The following is a 21,181-nucleotide window of genomic DNA, read 5'->3' on the forward strand; positions in this document are numbered from 1 at the left end:
TTTAGTATTCACATTAGGTTGCTAGCACAGCCTTGAAACTTAGGTAACATTATTTTCCCCCTGCTACCTTTGAGGATGCTGGGGCACAAAGCATCTAAGTAACCTGCCCCAAATCAGATGACTAGCAAAATCAGCCATCCCATCTCCAACTCTGTGATTACAAACACTACTTTGCAAATGAAGTGTTTTTTTTTTTTTTTTAAATCTATGTCTAAATAGTCTTTAATTCATTGCTGATAACTGATTTTGAGAACAAAACCATCTTCTAGGAAGGCCTTTTGGATGTCTGTTTGAAAAAAAAAATGCCAGTGATGAGTTAAAGTCACATAACCATCACAAAGTTAGGCTTTGCGGCACAGAAATTTTATAAGCCTGCAGCAGTTATTACTGTGAACTGTGAAAAAGTCTGAAGAGACACAAACCATTTGCAGATAATTGTACTGACATTCCTACTTCATTACTTTTAATGGAATTGAATTTGTGGTGCTCATGCCAGTGTACATGAGCACCAGATTTGGAGGAAGACATGTCACATGTCCTTATTTTCAGTTGACTAGAATGCTTTTGGCAGGAAGTCACTTTGAGGCATGGAAGGTACATATCCACTTACCTAAAGGACTAGGCTTAATTAAAATAAACAGATTTTAAAAATGGTTTTAGATGGTCCTGTACATCTAGCCTAGCTATAAGTAAAAGAGATTAGGTGATATAAAGTAGTTATAAAATTGAGGTCTGTGTGCAAATATATGAGTTATATATATATTAAGCATCTACTAAATAACCCATTCTTTGAGCTCTGATGAGGAATCAAATATGAGACATACATATAGATATGTTGTGAAGGATTATTCTTGCAATCAATGAGAATGAGATTTAGAAAACTTTAAAACATATTGTGGGAAACAAATTTGATTAATAAAGCTAAAAATTTTAAAGCAACACTCAGGCTCCTCTACCTACCCAAACCAACCTCTTCATGTCTCTGACACAGGCTCTCATCCAGCCCATACTCTATGCATGATTTGCCATTCAGTCATTCAAATCACTTCATTAAATGAATATCTGCTGAGAATAGGTTGTGTATTTTGTTTATTGCTGTTATTCCCTCACACATTCAACTAGCAATTGCAGATGCTCTCCCTTCTAAGAGACTTTCCTTGACTACCCCAATTCATTATTATTTTTACATAGTTTTGAAGTATAGAAACACTTATAGAATAATGTTTAAAATGTGGAGTTTAAATAATAATTATAAAGCAAATACACATTTAACCAACTTCCAGATTAAGAATTAGAAAGTTGCCTGTAACTCATAATTCTACTGTTTCTTTACAGTCCTATCACCATGTTTGCATCCCTCAACAACATAATATTGCTTTGACTATTTTGAATGTGATTTAAATGAAATCATATTTCATCTTTTCGTGACTTTTAGTTTTTGCTAAATTCTATATTATGAAAGCTATCCTTGTTGACATTAACACCTGTAGTTAATTTTTCTTGTTGTGGAGCATTTTATTTTATAATTATACAGCAATTTATTCAAATCCAATAGATTTATACTCATTCTATTGCTGAAGGACACTTGGATTGTTTTCAGTTTGGGGTTATTCCACACGCTGCTGTGAGCATTGCAGTGCATGTCTTTATATGTACATTCATAAGAATCTGTAGCTTTTCTTCATTTTTACTAAATAATACCAAATTATTTTCAATTTTGCTAGACAATGCTAAACTATTTTCAAAAATGAATGTACCTGCAGTGTATGACAGCTTCTATTTTCCTACATCTTCACCTATACCGGTATTTTCTAATTATTACTATTATTATTTATTTATTTTAGTTACCTGATGGCCATGTACTGCTTTCTCATTTTAGTTTTAATTTGCATTTTTTTGATTATCAATAAAGTAGAGCATATTTTCATATAATGATTGGTCATTTGATTTCCTCTTCATGCAATATTTATTTTGGTCTTGTCACTATTTTTATTTGGGTTAACTGTCTTTTTCAAATTTATTTATAGTAGTTCTTTATATATTCTGGATCTGAGTTCTTAGGCAGTTATATGTGTTGCAAATACTTCCCCATTTTGTATCTGTATTTTCATTTTATTTATGTTAACTTTTGATGAACAAAATTTCTGTATTTTAATATCATCATATCATTTCAATTTTTTATTGATTTTTTCCTTACTAAAAAAGTCTTTTCTACACCTAGATCAAGAAGATTACCCTTTATTATCATCTAAAAATGTTATATTTTTAGTTATATGTTTGTATCTTTACTTTAGATCTGTAATCCAACTAAAATTAAATTTCTATTTGATGTGAAGTACAAAAACAATTTCATGTTTTTCCATAGAGGTGCCAACACCATTTAAGGGAAACTCCACACTTTGCCCACTGATCTGCAACAGCATCTCTGTTATATATAAAATGTGTATGGATCAATTTCTGAATTTACTGTACCAATCCATTGATTTATTTGTCTATCCCTGTGCCAATACCTGATTTAAAAATTATATTATCAATCTTGCTAATGAATACGGATGCAAAAATTCTCAACAAAATACTTGCAAACTGAACCCAAAGACACATTAAAAAAATCGTATACCATGATTAAGTGTTCATCCCAGGCGTGCAAGGGTGGTTCAACATAAGAAAATCAATCAATGCAAAACAAAAGGGAAAAATTGAATGATAATCTCAAAAGATGCTAAAAAAGCATTCAACAAAATTCAGCTCCCTTTTTTCATAAAAACACTTCAAAAGGTAGGAACTGAAGGAAACTTCCTCAATATAATGAAGGGCATATATGAAATCCCACAGTCAGCATAGTACTCAAAGGTGAGAGACTGAAAGCCTCTGTCTAAGATCAGGAACAAGACAAGGATGCCTGCTGTCACCACTATTATTCAACATTTTGCTAAAAGTTCTAGCCAAAGCAATCTGGCAAGACAAAGAAATAAAAGGCATCCAAATTGAAAAGGAAGAATAAGACTGTCATTATTTGAAGATGATATGATCTTATATTTAGAAAACCCTAAGAATTTGATGACACAGCTACTTGAGTTAATAAACAAATTCAGCAAAGTGGCGGGATTCAAGATTAATGCACACAAGTCAGTAATTCTCCTATACACTAGAAATGACCTAACTGAAGAGACACTCAGGAAAAAGATTCCACTTTCAATAGCAACTAAAAAAATCAAGTCCTTAGGAATAAACTTAACCAAGGATGTAAAAGAACTCTACACAGAAAATTACATAGCTTTAATAAAAGAAATGAAAGGGACCTAAAGAGATGGAAAAATATTCAGTGTTCATAGATAGGAAGGGAAAACATCATTAAAATGTCAATCCTACCCAAACTGATCTACATATTCAACACAATTCCAATAAAAATTCCAATAACCTACTTTGAAAACTTGAAAAAGCTATTATCAAATTTATTTGGAAGGGAAAGGGGCCTTGAATTGCCAACAACATTGTAAAAAAGAAAAATGAAGTGGGAGGACTTACATTTCTTGACTTTGAAGCCTACTATAAAGCCACAGTAGTCAAAACAGCATGATATTGGCACAAAGATAGACATATTGATCAATGGAATCAAATGGAGAATTCAGAAATAGACCCCCAGATCTATGGTCAACTGATTTTTGATAAGGCCCCCAAACCCACTGAACTGGGACAGAGCAGTCTTTTCAACAAATGGGCCTGGGAGAACTGGCTATCCATATCCAAAAGAATGAAAGAGGACCCCTACCTCACACCCTATATAAAAATTAATTCAAAGTGGATCAAAGACCTCAATATAGGAGACATAAAACTCCTAGAAGATAATGTAGGGAAACATCTTCAAGACCTAGCATTAGGAGGTCACTTCTTAGACCTTATACCCAAAGCACAAGCAACAGAAGGAAAAATAGATAAAAGGAAACTCCTTAAAATCAAAAGCTTCTGTACCTCAAAGGAATTTGTCAAAAAGGTGAAGAGACAGCCAACACAATGGAAGAAAATATTTGGAAACCGTGTATCTGATAAGATACTGATATCTTACATACATAAAGAAATCTCATGTTCCAGTTTGCTAATGCTGCCTTTTCACAAAACACCAGAAATAGATCAACTCTTATAAAGGAGGTTTATTTAGTTAAAAAGTTACAGCTACTTGAGCTAATAAACAAATTCAGCAAAGTGGCGGAATATAAGATTAATGCACATAAGTCAGTAATTCTCCTATACACTAGAAATGACCTAATTGAAGAGACACTCAGGAAAAAGATTCCACTCTCAATAGCAACTAAAAAAATCAAGTCCTTAGGAATAAACTTAACCAAGGATGCTAGCATTAAGGCCATATAGTGTTCAAGACAAGGTGTCAACAATTAGGTACCTTCACTGGAGGATGGTGAATAGTGTCTGGAAAATCTTTGTTAGCTGGGAAGGCATGTGGCTGGTGTCTGCTCCAGAGTTCTGGTTTCAAAATGGCTTTCTCCCAGGACATTCCTCTCTAGGCTGCAGCTCCTCAAAAATGTCACTCTTAGTTGCTCTTGGGGCATTTGTCCTCTCTTAGCTACTCCAGAACAAAAGCCTGCTTTCAAAGGACATCCCCAAAATGTCTGTAAGCTGAAGCTCCTCTCTCAGTTCTAGTGCATTCTTCAAAGTGTCCCTCTTGGCTGTAGAAAGCTAGATCCTTCTGTTTGAGCTTATACAGTGCTCTAGTAAACTAATAAAGGCCCACACCTCCATGGAAATGATCTAATCAGAGTTATCACCTATAGTTGGGTGTGTTGCATCTCCATGGAAACAATCAAAGAATTACAATCTAATCAACACTAATACATCTGTCCACACAAGATTGCATCAAAGTTAATGGAGTTTTAGGGGACATAATTCATTCAAACTGGCACATCCCACAACTCAACGACAATAGTACAAACAGCCCAATTATAAAATGGGCAAAAGACATGAAAAGACATTTCTCCAAAGAGTAAATACAAATGGCTAAAAAACACATGAAAAAAAAAATGTTCATCTTCACTAGCTATTAGGGAGATGCAAATCAAGACCACAATGAGATATTATCTCACACCAATAAGAATGGCTGCCTTTAAACAAAGAAGAAACTACAAATGCTAGAGAGGATGAGGAAAAATTGGAACTTTTATTCATTCCTTGTGGGACTGTAAAATGGTACAGCCACTGTGGAAGACAGTTTGGTAGTTCCTCAGAAAGCTAGATATCAAGTTACCCTATGATCCAACAATTTCACTTCTGAAAACAGTGACATATTTGCACACCAATATTCATAGCTGCATTGTTCACAATTGCCAAGAGATGGAAACAATCCAAATGTCCTTCAACAGATGAGTGGGTAAACAAAATGTGGTACATATACATGATGGAATACTATGCAGCAGTAAGAAGGAACGAGGTCTTGAAACATATGACAGCATGCATGAAACTTGAAAACATAGTTCTGAGTGAAATAAGCCAGACACAAAAGGAGAGTTATTGTATTACTGCTATTGTGAATTCTGTGAAATGAATGTCTTTTAATTTAGAATATAGTGGACCTAGAGATAGACAAAAGCTAGTGAAGGGGAAATGATAATCTAATATGTACAGATACAATAATGTGTGTGAGCTTAATGGTATGGAAATAGACAGGCATGACTATGGTTTGTTAATGTGATTGTAAGTATCAATGATGTATTGAAGGTGAACATGTTCATAAATGGTTGTTTAAACACATGTAACCCACAGAGTAGCACCACAAACCTAAATAAGTGTTAGAATGGTACATTATAAGGTATGACACTGGTGCAGAGGGTTAACAACAGAGTGGTAAAAACTACCCAGTACATTTTAAGACTATGTTTAATAGGAATAGGTTACCAACACACACTAATACTAGGGATGAATAATTAACAGGTGATAAGAGCAAAAAAATTACATTAACTTTAAAATACAATCTTATGATCTTATAATCTTATGAGAAAGCAAATCATCCCAACTCATTCCATTCTCTCAATAATATATGGGCTATACTTAGCATCTTGCAACTTTTCTATAGCTTCTTACTAATTTTTGCATTTTAATTTCTACCTTCTATATCCTTGGAGGTTTCTTTTGTAATTGTTTCCCACACCCCAACTTCTGAAGATGAATGTTTAGATTATTATTTTTCAGCTTTTTTTAATGTTCAATTAAACATTTTGGCTATGCAATACATTTTCCACTAAGTCCTATTTTATCTGTTTTCCTTGAAGTTTTACATATAGTATTTTTGTTTTCACTTATTTAAAAAATTCTCTGGTTTGCTAATGCTGCCATAATGCAAATACCAGAACTGGATTGGCTTTTATAAAGGGGGATTTATCAGATTACAAATTTACAGTTCTGAGCCCCTAAAAGTGTCCAAATAAAAGCATGAACAAGAGTATACCTTCACTGAAGAGTGGCTGATGGTGTCCAGAACACCTCTGTCATCTGGGAAGGCACGTGGCTGGCATCTTCTGGTCCTTTGCCCCCAGGTTGTGTCTCAGTTCCTCTCTCTCAGCTCCTGTGCATCCTTGCTTCTCTCTCCCAGGGTGTTTTTCTTTAAGTGTCTGGGTGTCATCTCTTAGATTCTCTGGGGCAAACTCTGGGCTTCATCTCTTAGCTTAGCCTCTCCAAGCCTCCTTCTGTCCACAACTCCAAGCATCTCTAAGCATCAACTAGCATCTGGGTTTGGGTCAGCTCTAAGCTTCTCTCTTAAATCCTCCAGTGAACTAATCAAGACCCACCCTGAATGGGCAGGGCCACACCTGCATGGAAACTAATCAAAAGTATCACCCATAATTGGGTGAGTCACATCTCCATGGAAACACTCAATCAAAATTTTCCACCCTAATCAAAAGACTAATAAATCTGCCCCCATATGATTACATTAAAGAATATGGCTTTTTGAGGGACATACTATATCCAGACCAGCACAAAATCCATCCTTAGTTTCCTGTGTGTGTGTGTGTGTGTGTGTGTGTGTATGTGTGTATATATGTATATGGGATTAATTCTTGTTATTTATGGTATTTATGTTCTATAATGTTGCCATGAACACTGATGTAGCATATATTGAACCATTGTTCCTGGGGAAATAGGGTTAAGTTTCTATGAACCTTTGGTTATAACCTTTCATAAACTGATCAATACATTACCTTTTTTTAATGTGTGCTTCTATTTGATATGTTATGTGTGTTTCTTATTTAATATAAATTGTTGATTCACAGCCAAGGGCACTATAATTGATGTCTGTACAAATCATGTCTAACACATGTATTTTCTCTGTAGGGCATATCACAGCCTTCTTTCACTTAGCAAAACTAGACAGCATTTCAGTACTATACTTGAGGGACATTTTAAACAGCAAACTCCACAAGAAGAAAGCACAAAAATGTGAAGAACATGGCACTACATATACTGTAAAAAGAACACTTGTTTACAGTAGGCCTTGTTTGACCTTAACCAGGAAGGTGCACATTGTGTGACTCAAAATTTTCACACTCTTTGCATGTCCACTAATGAACACAAAAGTGCCACAGTATGGATTTTGAGGTTAAAAATAAAGTTAGCAAGTAGGCAAACTTGCAATTATGGAATCCACAAATAATGAGGATCAACAATCTATATATTCTCCACTTGGCCAATTTTATTCATTGAGTTGTTCAAATCTTCTGCTTACTTATTTTTTTTTAACTGAGGGAAGTGTATCAAAATTTGACTAGCCTACCTTGATATCAAAAGCAGACAGGTACATACTTTCTGTAAGTGGACTTCCTCAACCTAACTAAGGCCATAACACAAGCCCACCGCTATTATACTAATGGTAAAAGACTGAATGCTTTCTCTCTAAGATCAGGAACAAGACAAAGATGTCAACCCTTGACACTTCTATTAAACATTATACTGGAGGTTCTAGAGAGGGTAATTATATAAGACAAAGAAATAAAAGGCATTTTGATTGAAAAGAAAGAAATAAAACTATCTCTATTCACAGATGATATCAGCTTTTATAAGTTCAGCATGGTTGCAGGATACAAGATCAATATACAGAAATAAATTGAATTTCTATATATTAGTAACGAACAATTCAAAATTGAATTTAAATAAACAAGTCATTTACAATATCATGAAAAATGTTAAATATTTAGGAATAAATTTAATGAAAGAATTGCAAAATATTTGCTCTGAAAACAACAAAACATTATTGAAAAAAAATTATAGAAGACCAAAATAAATGTAAATAAATCCTGTGTTCATAGATTGTAAGATATAATATTGTAAGACAAAAGAATTGCAAAATATTTACTCTGAAAACAACAAAACATCATTGGAAAAAATTATAGAAGATCAAAATAAATGTTAATAAATCCTGTGCTCATAGACTATAAGAGAAAAATTTGGTAAGTATTCACCAAATTGACAGAGACATTCAGTGCAATTCCTAACAAAATTCTGGATATCTGTGTTGTACAATTTTTTAAATTCAATTTTATTGAGATATATTCACAAACCACACAATCATCCACAGTGTACAATCGATTGTTCTTGTGTTGTACAATTTGGCAAGATGATCCTAACATTCATATGGTAATATAAGGACTCAAGATAACCAAAATCAAAGTTCTTGATTTTGAAACTTGCTATAAATCTAGTGTTTAAGCCCAGCTTAGCCCTAAGACTGAAGGACAGACCAAGCAAGGAGTTAGAAATGAGTTTAATAGGACTTGCTTTTACAGGAGATATGGTTGTTCCATGGTGGTGGCCAGCTGGGAAAGATGGAAGTTAGTGCTCAGCAAAAGCAGGGAGTGCCAGGGGGTGGTTTATAAGGGTTAGGATAAGGAGGGTGTGAGAACAGAGTTTCACCAGGGTCTTGTGACACAAGGGTGTGGAGCTTTGTTGTCAACAGTAATCAGGAGAGGGGGGTTTCAATGCTCTGTTTACAACATTTTTCCTCCCCTGGGAGGTCTGATGACTTTTAATCTCTTTCTTGGTCAAATGGGTGGCTACATGAAAGGAGGAGAGGGGGCCTGGGCCCTCACCAAATTGATCTAAAGATTCAGGACAATTCCTATCAAAATCCCAGATATCAGTGTTGTATGATTTGACGAGATAATCCTAATATTTATATGGCAATACAAGGGACCCAGAATAACCATAACAGTCTCAAAAAAGACCCAAGTTCTTGATTTTGAAACTTACTATTAACCTAGTTATCAAGACTCTACCATACTGGCATAAGGACTGATACACAGATGAATGGAAGAGATTGAAATTCCAGTAATAAATCTTTAAATTTATGGTCAATTTTGACAAGGGTGCTGTTCTAGTTTGCTAATGCTGCTGGAATGCAAAACACCAGAGACGGATTGGCTTTTATAAAAGGGGGTTTATTTGGTTACACAGTTACAGTCTTAAGGAGTGTCCAAGGTAACACATCAGCAATCGGGTACCTTCACTGGAGGATGGCCAATGGTGTCCAGAAAACCTCTGTTAGCTGGGAAGGCATGTGGCTGGCGTGTGCTCCAAAGTTCTGGTTTCAAAATGGCTTTCTCCCAGGATGTTCCTCTGTAGGCTGCAGTTCCTCAAAAATGTCACTCTTAGTTGCGCTTGGGTTATTTGTCCTCTCTCAGCTTCTCCAGAGCAAGAGTCTGCTTTCAACGGCTGTCTTCAAACTGTCTCTCATCTACAGCTCCTGTGCTTTCTTCAAAGTGTCCCTCTCGGCTGTAGTTCCTCTTCAAAATGTCAGTCTCAGCTGCACTGAGTTCCTTCTGTTTGTCAGCTCATTTATATGGCTCCAGTGATTTAATTTAGACCCACCCTGAAGGGGTGGGCCAACACCTCCATGGAAATTATCCAATCAGAGTCATCACCCATAGCTGGGTGGGGTACATCCCCACAGAAACACTCAAAGAATTACAATCTAATCAACACTGATAATGTCTGCCCACACAAGATTACATCAAAGATAATGGCATTTGGGGGGCACAATATATTCAAACTGGCACAGGTGCCAAGCCAATTCAATGGGGTTAGCATAGTGTTGGAACAACTGCTTATCAACATGAAAAGGAATGAAGTTAGTCTTCTACGTCACATCATATGTAGAAACTAACTCAACATGGGTCAAAACCTAAATTTCAGAGCAAAATTATAAAACTCTTAGAATAAAACATAGGCATAAATATTTGCGACCTTAGGTTGGGCAATGGATTCTTAGATATGACATCAAAAGCACAAGCAACAAAAGAAAAAATGGATAATTTGAACTTTATAAAAAATAAAAATATTTGTGCATTAATGTACACCCTCAAGAAAGGGAAAATATAGTCCCAGGATTGAGAGAAAATATTTGCAAATCATACCTGATAGAGGCCTTGCATCCAAAATATATAAAGAACTCTTACAATTCAACAAGAAAATGTCAAATAACCTGAATAAATAATGTGCAAAAAACTGAATAGATATTCTTCCAAAGAAGACATATAAATGGCAATAGGCACATGAAAAGATGCTTAACAACGCTCATAATTAGGGAAGTGCAAACCAAAACCACAATGATATATCAAGTCACACCCACTAGGGTAGCTAATATTGAAAAGACAGAAGTAACAAGAGTTGGTAAGGATGTGGACAAATTGAAACTCTAGCACATTGCTGGTGAGATTGTAAAATGATGCAGCTACTGTGGAAAACAGTTTGGCAGTTCAGCAAAAGGTTTAACATATAGCCACCATATGATGCAACAGTTCTACTCTAATCTGACCACTTTACTGTAAATGTATGATTTATGGTTCTATGGGTTAATTATACAATGGGAATTTTGGCTGCAAATTTACCTGAGCACCAGGCAGTAGTTACTATCTTTCAAAACCAGTGGTATATTACAGACTCACTCTTTGAATTTACTATTGGTGATTTATTCAAGCAATGTAATTTAGAATGAACAATTACACTTTAAGCTTGCATTGCAGTTGTCTAAATACTTGAAGAATGTGAAGTCTGATATTTCCTTCACATCTAAGTTTCTGGGATAGGTTTATAACACCTGTGTTACTGAAATGATCTGATTGGTATTAAATGTGGTGATTCAGTTAAGACTTAAGGTTAGATGGGTTCATTAGCTATTTAGTTTTAGAATTCATCTTTGGATGTTCACAGGAAGCTGATTTGGCTAGGGACCAAAAAATGGGGATCTTTTTATGGCTTTGCTTATTTGTAAATGTTTTGCTTAATCAGACTAAACTTCTCAGCAGTTAAAAAATGAATAGATATTGGGAATAATAATGTAAGCACCACAGTAGTTTTAAATACCTTTATCTAAAAAGAATACCACTCTGGTGCTTTTTGTTAACAATGAACTTATCTATTTAAATGTTAGAATTTGATCATTGTAATTAACTATGGAGCGTCTCAGAGGAAAATGCATATGTTTTAAAAAGACAGTCTGTTTAGCTTGTGGAAATATAATACTCACTTTACTATACCAGTTAATAGATTTTTCAATCATTACACTTCTGTAGGTTTAATGATTGTTACCTTTATTTATTTAGAACCAAATTCTGAAGTAACAGATGTACTGAAATAATATATGTTGCAAATATCTATTGCAATAATGGGTATGTGTGTAATATATATATTATTATTTATAGGCCTGGGCTTGAGTTACACAGATTCTTGGCACTGCCCATGAATGAGGATGTGATTATGGATGCCAATTTCATGTGTCTTTAGCTGTACAGAGATAAAGTGCATTACACTTTAGAGAATAAAGTTAGTACTCCTTAGGTGATATGAAATAGAAACCCACTCTACTTGAGCAAAAAAGTAATTTGTTAGAGTAGCAATTTGCCTGGGCCTCTGGAATAGAATTAGAATGAGGACGCATTAGAGAACCCATTAAGGCTTCTCGTGTCTTTTTCCTTCTGCATGTCTTGCTTTATTTTTCACCTTCATTGCAGAACAGTTTTCTCTCTCATGTTACCACAAATTGAAAATGATGACCATCACTTGCTCTGGAGTTTATGTAAAATCATGAGGTAATTGAGAAATGCTAAATTGACTCTCTCTGGGTCTCAATTGCCAATGATGGAGGAAGGGAGTGGCTGGTCAAGTTCAGAGCTCAGTCCTGGGATGTGACTGATGGTCATGTATAAATATGGTGGCTGGTATTGCCCCAGAGTTAATGGAGGGAGAAGGGAATATTCCTAGAAAAAATGTGCTAGAAGACCATATGGTAAGTGACTTTTGTATATGGAGGGAGGCTGCAGTCTCAAACCTCTCATCACTCAAATTGTGGAGGTTTTCAGTTTGTCCTTTGGGTTGACTTGTAATCTTACACCATTGTATATACACTGTCAAAAACAGGTAAGTAGAGGCAAAAGTCAACATTGAAAGACATTGTTTGCTTCCTTTCATAAACATAATTCTAGCTTCATGATTTCCTGCTTCAATATTAAATTTGCCACAGATAATTCATGGAACATTTTAGAGATCAGAATCTCCAGGTTGGGAAGTTTTGTGGTAAATGTGTGCCTTCATGTAATCAGAAAGGCAATCCTTGATCTCCTATAAGTTGATTTTAAGGAACTTTGCAAATATCCTTTAATATCTTTGTAGGACATGGGGTTAGACAGAATATTATTCTGATTCATTATTTTATTTCTTATTGTGTCATATATTTCCTAAGATGAAAAATTCAGGTAGAATGTATTTCACATAAAAACACATTGAATTCTTTATTTTTGAGATTTAATGGGCTTATAAATAAACAACTCTTCTCTTCCCAAGTTGGGAACCAACTGAGAGATCGACTTAGCGGTCAGATGAAGAGCAAAATATTACATTTATTTTTCCCATAGATGCCCAGTTCTATACTTATTCTTTATTCTTTATTCTTGATAACATCAGTCAGGCGAATCATTTCTCCTCCTATGACCCAGGTAATTTAAGCTGCCCCCTAGTTTTTTCCCCTGAAGGTAATGCACTGAGATGCCACAATAACTTTAATCTTACTGCGGAATTTTAGGCATCCTAAGGACTGGAAAATACAGTGTTCTAAAATTCTGGGTAGGTTTTAGAGCCAAGGATAAATTGTTCATTTGAAATATTTTAATTATGATTTTATATTTTATCTAATATTAAGTAGGGATTTATGACACCCTCAGAAAAATAAAATCTAGCCTAACTTTGGAAATATAGTTTAAAACATATTTAACTTTGAATGTGAAATTAAAGTGCTGTAAAATTCCTCTTTGCATTGGCAATTAAGGGATACACCTTTTCTAAACCACTTCTAACTGCATGTGTTTTTTTTCTGTTCAACTTTTTAAAAAATATTTCAACAGTTAAAGATTGGGAGGAAGCTCTCTCAGTAGGATCCAGAGGAAACCATTAATTATATTGCAAATGCATAGATAAAAATCTCAAGTATTGATTTCAGAATTTATTTTTACATTTCTTCTTCATTGGATCAACTCAATTTACTTTGATTCCTCTAGATCCAACTTCAATTGCACTCATTACACCATCATATAAGACGCTAATCTCTTCCCATGACACTGTGCATTTGGAATGCATATGAAAGCTGCAGAGACAAGGTTTATTTGTCAAAGCTCTTGGTTCTACAATCTTATAAGTGGACAAAGAAGCTTGAGTTTTGCTTCTCTTTTCCTGTTTTTTTTTTCCTAATTTTCTCCTTTCCTATTTTTTAACCTCCAAATTTCTTTAGCAATTTCATCTATTTTCATTTTTATACATAGAAATGTATAGCTTATCGTTTAATACTATTGATTTATAGCTCTGTAATAAAATCATTAGCTAGTATACAGAAATTTTATATTTTAATTATAATTTGTAAGACTATTGTTTATTTTTTAAAAAGAAACTTGCAAGCTTTATCAGTTAGTTTAAATAAGAATTGTCTGAAATAGATTTTGAGACATTAGTTGTTTTCAATATAAGTACCCATTTAAAAATACACATGTTGGGTATTAGTGACATTCTTAAAAATGATTTTAACTATTTTCCCTGGATGATTTAGGAGCATTCTTACTGCATGCACTCAAAGCCATCTGGTTTACATAAAGAGAGTTTAAAGGATGATGTCACAGGAGTACCTGATCCACATTGAAAACACTGCACTGCATGCACAAGAGTGTTATTAGAAACATATGTTAGATTTAAACGTGCCTGTCATTTCATTCACTATGAGCCAGATTCTATCAGTGAGAAAAATTCCCAGGAAGTTAGCTGGCACATTGTATTTATTAAATTGCTAATAAAGGCACAACCTTCTTAAGAGTAGCTGCAAATATCATAATACCAATCATAATACTTAGTTTACTCTTAAGAAGAAATGTCTAGGCTAAGAAAATTGAATAATACAGTTAACAAGGCATAGCAAAGATTTAGAGAGTCTGTATGCCAGCAATTATATTCCTTTATATTGAAAGAAAGCAAAATTACTACCTATTTCCACAAAGAGTTAAGAAAAATTGAAAAATTATCTGACTTCAGAGATAAAATGCAAAAGATGTATTATGGGAGCATATTTATGCCAATTACCATATAATTTCTTTCAAAGATTTCTTTTCTTGAAACACAAAAAACTTTAGATTTGTAAAACTTACCTTACTTTTAGAAATTGTTTATCCCATGGAGGAGTGGTTGTGGCAAATACCAAACAAAATCAGATTTCTGAGAGCAAGAATAAAGACAGAACCACAGATGCTTACAAGGGCTTATTTGAAATCAATTTTGATATAGTCAAATTATTCCATGCACTTAAAATGTAATGTTATTGCATTGCTACATTAATGTATCAATTGCTATATTTCTTGTGAAAACAAAAACCTTTACAATAAAAATATACTCGAAAGTCAATGTAAACTGACAAATTAGAATTTTAAAATGGGTAGAACTATAGATGACTTAGCAATAATGTGGTCTCCCCAAAACATATTTTTTGCTTTTGTTTGTTTTATAATGTAACAGATTACATATATAGAATGATCTTGGATTTATCAAGTTAAGATGTTATAAAATGTGTCTTATTATATACTCTGGTGAGTGTCCATAAAGTTAAAGTTAAACAATTTCCAAATTGAGAATCTTTTAAGAGAGAAGTAATGTAGTGAATGAGGCATGGGTTTTGGGAAAAAAACAAACAAACCCACAAACAAAAAAACAAAAGCAGTTTGTGTTAATCCCAGTACCTTTATATAACAGCTGTATGACTCAGAGTGAGACACATAGTCTCTATGAGCCTCAGTTTTCACATCTGTAAAATGGTCAAGTTCTACATTGCTGAGTTGCAGAAAGGAATAAAAGTTATTTTTTAAGGTACTATGCAACTGATCCATACTGATTCCAGTTACTTGGGCTGTGCAACAAATTATCCTAAACTCAGTGGCATAAAACAGCCATGCTCATGGGTTCTGTGGGTCAGAAATTCAGACAGGGCACAGTGCATCTGCTCTGAAATGTCTGGGGCCTCAAGTGGAAGATTTATGGTCGAGACTGGAATTATCTGAAGAAATCATCAACTTGTATGGCTAGAGTTGATGCTAGCTGTCTCCTCTTCAAGTGAGACTCTCCATGTGGTCTTTCTGTGAGGGCTAGTTTAGCTTCCACAGCATGATCGCTGTGTTTCAAGGGTGAGTGTCCTGAGAGAGTACCGAGTGGAAACTCTATCCTTTTTATAACCTAGTGTGGGAAGTCATTGAGCATCATTCTTTCATACTCTATTCATTAAAGCAGCCATAAATCCCTAACCAGATTCAAGGAGAGGAAATATGGAATCCCATCTCTTGGTGGGAAGCTTTTCAGTCACATTTTAAGAAGAACATGTGGGACAGGGTTCATATATTGGTGTGGACATCTTTAGAAAATAAGACCCACAGTACTCAATGTGCAAAGAAATGCACATCTGGGTGTGGGCATCTTTATAAAACAAAATCTTCTACAGTATTCAACATAGAGAAGCTACTATTATTATTATATGATAAAGTGTGGAATTGTGGAAATAGCAAAGATTTGTGAATCCGGAGATATTTCTACTGATTAACATAATCTTTTAGTGTCTCTAACAAGTTCTTCAGTTAAAATGGGAAAATACCCCTATTTTGGAGGGTTATTGGGGGAATTAAAGAGATAATATGTAAAAGTGCCTAACAGATACTAAAGTGCTCAGTAAATGCTTTTTCCTCCCCTTCTCTCCTCCCCCATATTTTGGCTCTATATGTAATGAATGCTAGAAATGCTTCAGTCTGCTACTAAATCAACCAGTTCCCAACAGGCCAAATCAGCTGTTAATAAACCAAAGGGATTGATTTCTGTTTAGAATCAAACTTTGAGCTGTATGTTCAGGATAGAGCAAAACATAACTTTTGATACTGCCTCCAGACTGCTGTTCTTAATGCATTGGGCTAATTCGATTCCTTCCTTCCAGGCTCTAGGGCAAGAAAACAGCATACATTAGTGACAGCTTATTGGAAAGAACTTTTTTACTCTTGTTCTTGCCCAGTGCTAGCAAGTGATAAATGTGACAACTGTGCTAGCAGCCTTTGTTAATTGTCTGCACGGTAGCCTTCAACAAGAAAAAATTCTCAACAGAAAGAAGGAAGTTATTGATGGAGCACGTCTTCAAACTACAGGAGTTTTGTAATAGGAGGACTAAACCCTGCACTGATGGATATGAATATGCCTAACTGAAGGCACTAGTACTCTTCAGTCCAGATCACCCAGGCCTAGAAAACATGGAACAGATTGAGAAATTTCAGTAAAAGGCTTATGTGGAATTCCAAGATCATATAACCAAAACATATCCAGATGACATGTACAGATTATCCAGACAACTTCTCAGATTGTCAGCTTTGAGACTGATGAATGCTACGATGACTGAAGAATTGTTTTTCAAAGGCCTATTGGAAATGCATGAATTGACAGTGTGGTCCCACATATATTTTAAATGGAGCCTGCATATTGTAATTCCCAAATAATTGGTTACGGCATTTGAAAGCTGGGATCTCAGTGCTGTAAACATATTGTTCTTTCTCAACACAAGAAGACACCAAATTGAATTTATTGTTTCCAGAGCATCTGGGAATTCTGACTTTAAAGATTAACCAAAATCCAAGGTGTTTTTATTTTAACCTTCTTAAGAAGAATTTTTGAGGGAACTGGGCAGGTAGAGGAATTAGAATTTCCCCTCCTGTTTTATTTAAGTGAATGTTAAAAAATGCTATGAATCTCTTCTTGGTGAAGATGACACCTAAAGCTGTCACCTCTTGATGATCTAAACTAAGATCTCTTATTCTATTTTACTTTATAAAACAAATAAATTACTCTTTTATTTTTCATTAGGAAATGTCTCCTTGATAGTTGAGAGCTTAAAAACATCTATAGATACATATACAAAAAAACAAATACATCTGCCTGCTCCCCTCCATGAGTGGGTCCAGGCAGCACCTTCTCAGGAAGCAAGAGATGGAAATATCAGGGCAATGCCTATTTTCTCAAAGGTACCTGTCCCCCACCCCCAGCTCCCCACTTGTTCCCTGCTTTGAGTTCCAATGGAGGGATACAGGCAGCAAGTCCCTCTGGGAAGGAAGGGTTCCTCACCAAACTTCTCACCCACTTTCCTTGGGGTGGGCTGCAGGTATGGAGATCTGCAGTGTACTCTTTGTGACTATCCTTTGTTCTGATGTACATGCTGGAACCAGAACCACGACCACAAGAACAGTGAGCTTTGCAGAGGGGTCAGTGGGGCATCAGTGCAGGCTCAGTCTGATGGTTGCTCTTTTTGGAGGACCCCCTGGGCTGATGTCTCTGGGGCTGCAGAGTCCTGGCCTGGGCTCCTCAAGCTCCCACCCCCACCATATTTTGTGAAGGGAGGGAGGAAGGAAAGAAGGAAAGAAGGAAGGAGGGAGGGAGGGAGGGAGGGAGGAACGGAGCAATGGAGGAAGGGGGAAGAGAGGATGGAAGGGAGAAGGAAGGAAGGAAAGGAAGAAAGAAGGAAGAAAAGAAAAAAGGGGGAAAGGGGGCAGGGGACAGAACATGGGGAAGAAAAGAAGAAACAAAGGTGGTCAGTTGGGGAGAGTAGTCCCTGGGCTCTCCTGAGATGATTTTCCTCTCTCCAGGAGCCCTGGGGTGAGGCCAAGCCTCAGTTGGCATCAGAGTCCTAGTAGTCCTCCTCTGAGGAAGAGCTGGAGCTATTGCCCTCAGAGTCATTGTCCTGGTTCTCATCATCATCCTTGTACTCATCATCCTCCAGGGAGAACCCAAGAAGCCTTCCATGAATGGTTACCAGAAGTTCTCCCAGGAGCTGTTGTCCAATGGGGAGCTGAACCACTTGCTGCTGAAGGAACGCAAGGTGGAGATCAGCAGCCACTGGCATATCTCCCAGAGCCAGAAGGAACATTACAAGAAGCTGACGATGTGGTGGTTAAAGACAGGGATTCGGAATCAGTCTGCTGGGACTGGATCCTGCCTCGGTCAGCTTATTTAATTTTCTTGTGCCTTCATTCCCTCATCTATAAATAGAGATAATGATTGAGTGGTTGTGAAGACTAAGTGATGTATTAGTTTCCTGTTGCTGTGGTAACAATTTATCACAAACTTAGTGGCTTAACACAAGACAAATTTATTCTCTTAGAGTTCTGGGGATCAGAAATCCTAAATCAGATTCACTTGGTTCTGTCAAGGTGTCAGCTTCTGGAGGCTCTAAGGACAGAATTGGTTTCCTTGACTTTTTCAACTTTAGAAGTTGCCACCTATATTCTTTGACTTGTGGCCTTTTCTCCATCTTCAAATCTCATGACTCCACTCTGCATCATTACGTCACTTTTGCTCTTCTGTATTCAAATCTCCTTCTACCTCCCACTTTTAGAGACACTTGTGATTGCATTTAGGGCCCTCCCAGGTAATGAAGGATATATATATATATATATATATATATATATATATATATATATTTAATTTCGAGGTACTGAATCACAACTGCAAAGTCCCTTTTCCATAAAAGAAAACATTCACAGGTTCCTGGGATTAGGAAATAGATATTTTGGGAGCCACTATTCAGCCTACCACAAGTACTTTTTAACTTTTATGGCTCTAAGTAAAGGCTGTAAGTATATGTGACCAGTCATTTTTATTACCAAATACAATCAGTGTACAATTAAACACATATGCATCACTTTCTTCCCTCAGAGCTATACCACTGAGATAAGATATTAAAAGAATATGGATTACAAAAACAATAAAGGGAAAAATCAACTTTGTGTCTCAGCTTCACCCAGTTGAATCACTGGGAACCAAGTACACCCAAAATCCAGTCTGTTCCAGTTTGCTAATGCTGCCATTATGCAAAATACCAGAAATGGATTGGCTTACAGTCTGAAGACCACAAAAGTGTCCAGATTAAGGCATCAACATGAGTTCTTCACTGAAGAAAGACCATTGGCATCTGGGAAACCTCTGTTAGCTGGGAAAGCATCTGCTGATCCCATGTTGTGTTTTAGCTCCTCTCTCATCTCCTGTGTATCCTTGGTTCTTTCTCCCAGGTTTCTCTCTAAGTGCCTGGGGGTCCTGTCTTAGCATATCCTGGGCCAAACTCTGGGCTTCATCTCTTAGCTAAACATCCTTCTCTCTCCATCTCCAAGCATGTCTAAGCATCAGTATCAGCAAAAGTCTACTTTCAATGACTGTCTCCAAAATGTCTTTCTCAGCTGCAGCACTGAGCTCCTTCTGTCTAGCTCTTACAGGGCTCCAGTAAACTAGTCAAGATCCATGCTGAACGGGTGGGGCCATACCTACATGGAAAAATTCAGAGTTACCCCCTACAGTTCGGTAAGTCACATCTCCCTGGAAACAATCAATCAAGAGGTCACCCACTAATGAGAAAGGTTAATCAATCTGCCCCCACAAGATTACAATAAAGAATATGACTTTCTCTGGGGGACATGATATATCCAAACCAGTATACCTTCCTTTCTCTCACAGGATCCTAACAGGGTACCTCTGCTTTCTACGGCACTTTTTAATCTTCTTTTTTCACTTCATTCTTGATTTTCACTTTTGATCCCTAGATCTGCAACCCCCATCTTTTATTTCTATGTATCATTGACATTGTAGCACTTCCACTGATGCATCCTTTCTCTGTCCCTGGCAACTGGGCTTGCTCTACTCACTATGTATCCTCAACCATGTGTGAGATACCCAATTCCTTTCTGCCTTTGTTGCTCTGATTATTTGACTCAGTTTTTGAGCCTCCCACTGCTTCTAGGTTTCTATTTTTCCTTTGTACTTTTTTTGTAACTCTAATCTTGTATATTCTTTTATTAATTGACTCTATAATAGTCTCTTATAACTTTCTTTCCCTAAGCACTTCATGCATATTTCCCTAGGGTTGAATTGGAAGACATGAGCACCAGTTGCCTCATTGATAAAAGATGTTCGAGATGAAAGCCTTTCCATTTGCCAAACACTGGGTGAGTTTTCTACTGAGCCAGACATGAATAATGATTCAACATCTCATAAACCTCAGGCTTGTGCTAATGAACAAGGTAGCCATAGTCTCTTTTCCAAGAAGTTTACAATTAAGTATGGGAAATAAAAAAAACAAAACAAAACAGGTAATAATCCAAGGTGATATGTTAAGTAATATAAAACTTTCAGAGTCCTATGGGGGCATGTGGGAGAGACAACTAACTCTTACTTGGAGAGTGGAGGAGGTTTTCTGGAGAAAGTGAGCTGTAGGATAAGACTTAAAGGATCATCAATCCTTAGACTATTGAAGTGCTAGAGAGGATCAGAGTGATGGCTGCAAAGAGAAAACAGTTTTAAAAAGAGGCCTGGAGCAAAGACCTAGAAAACAAAAAGGAAGTGTAGCATGTTTAAAGATCTGAGTGAATTTGAGAATGGCTGAACCATTGGGTGTGACAGAATGGGATGAGAGGGGTGATGGTTAAGTTCATGTGTCAACTTGACTAGGTTATATTGCCCAATTGTTTGGTCAAGCAAGCAATGGCCTGATTTTTACCGTAAGGGTATTTCATAGACGGATTTAAATCATTAGTTGACTGCATTTATGGCTGATTATATCTACAATCAACAACAGAGATTGCCTTCAGTA

Source organism: Choloepus didactylus, chromosome 3 (assembly GCF_015220235.1).
Source record: "Choloepus didactylus isolate mChoDid1 chromosome 3, mChoDid1.pri, whole genome shotgun sequence".
Classification (NCBI taxonomy): Eukaryota; Metazoa; Chordata; class Mammalia; order Pilosa; family Megalonychidae; genus Choloepus; species Choloepus didactylus.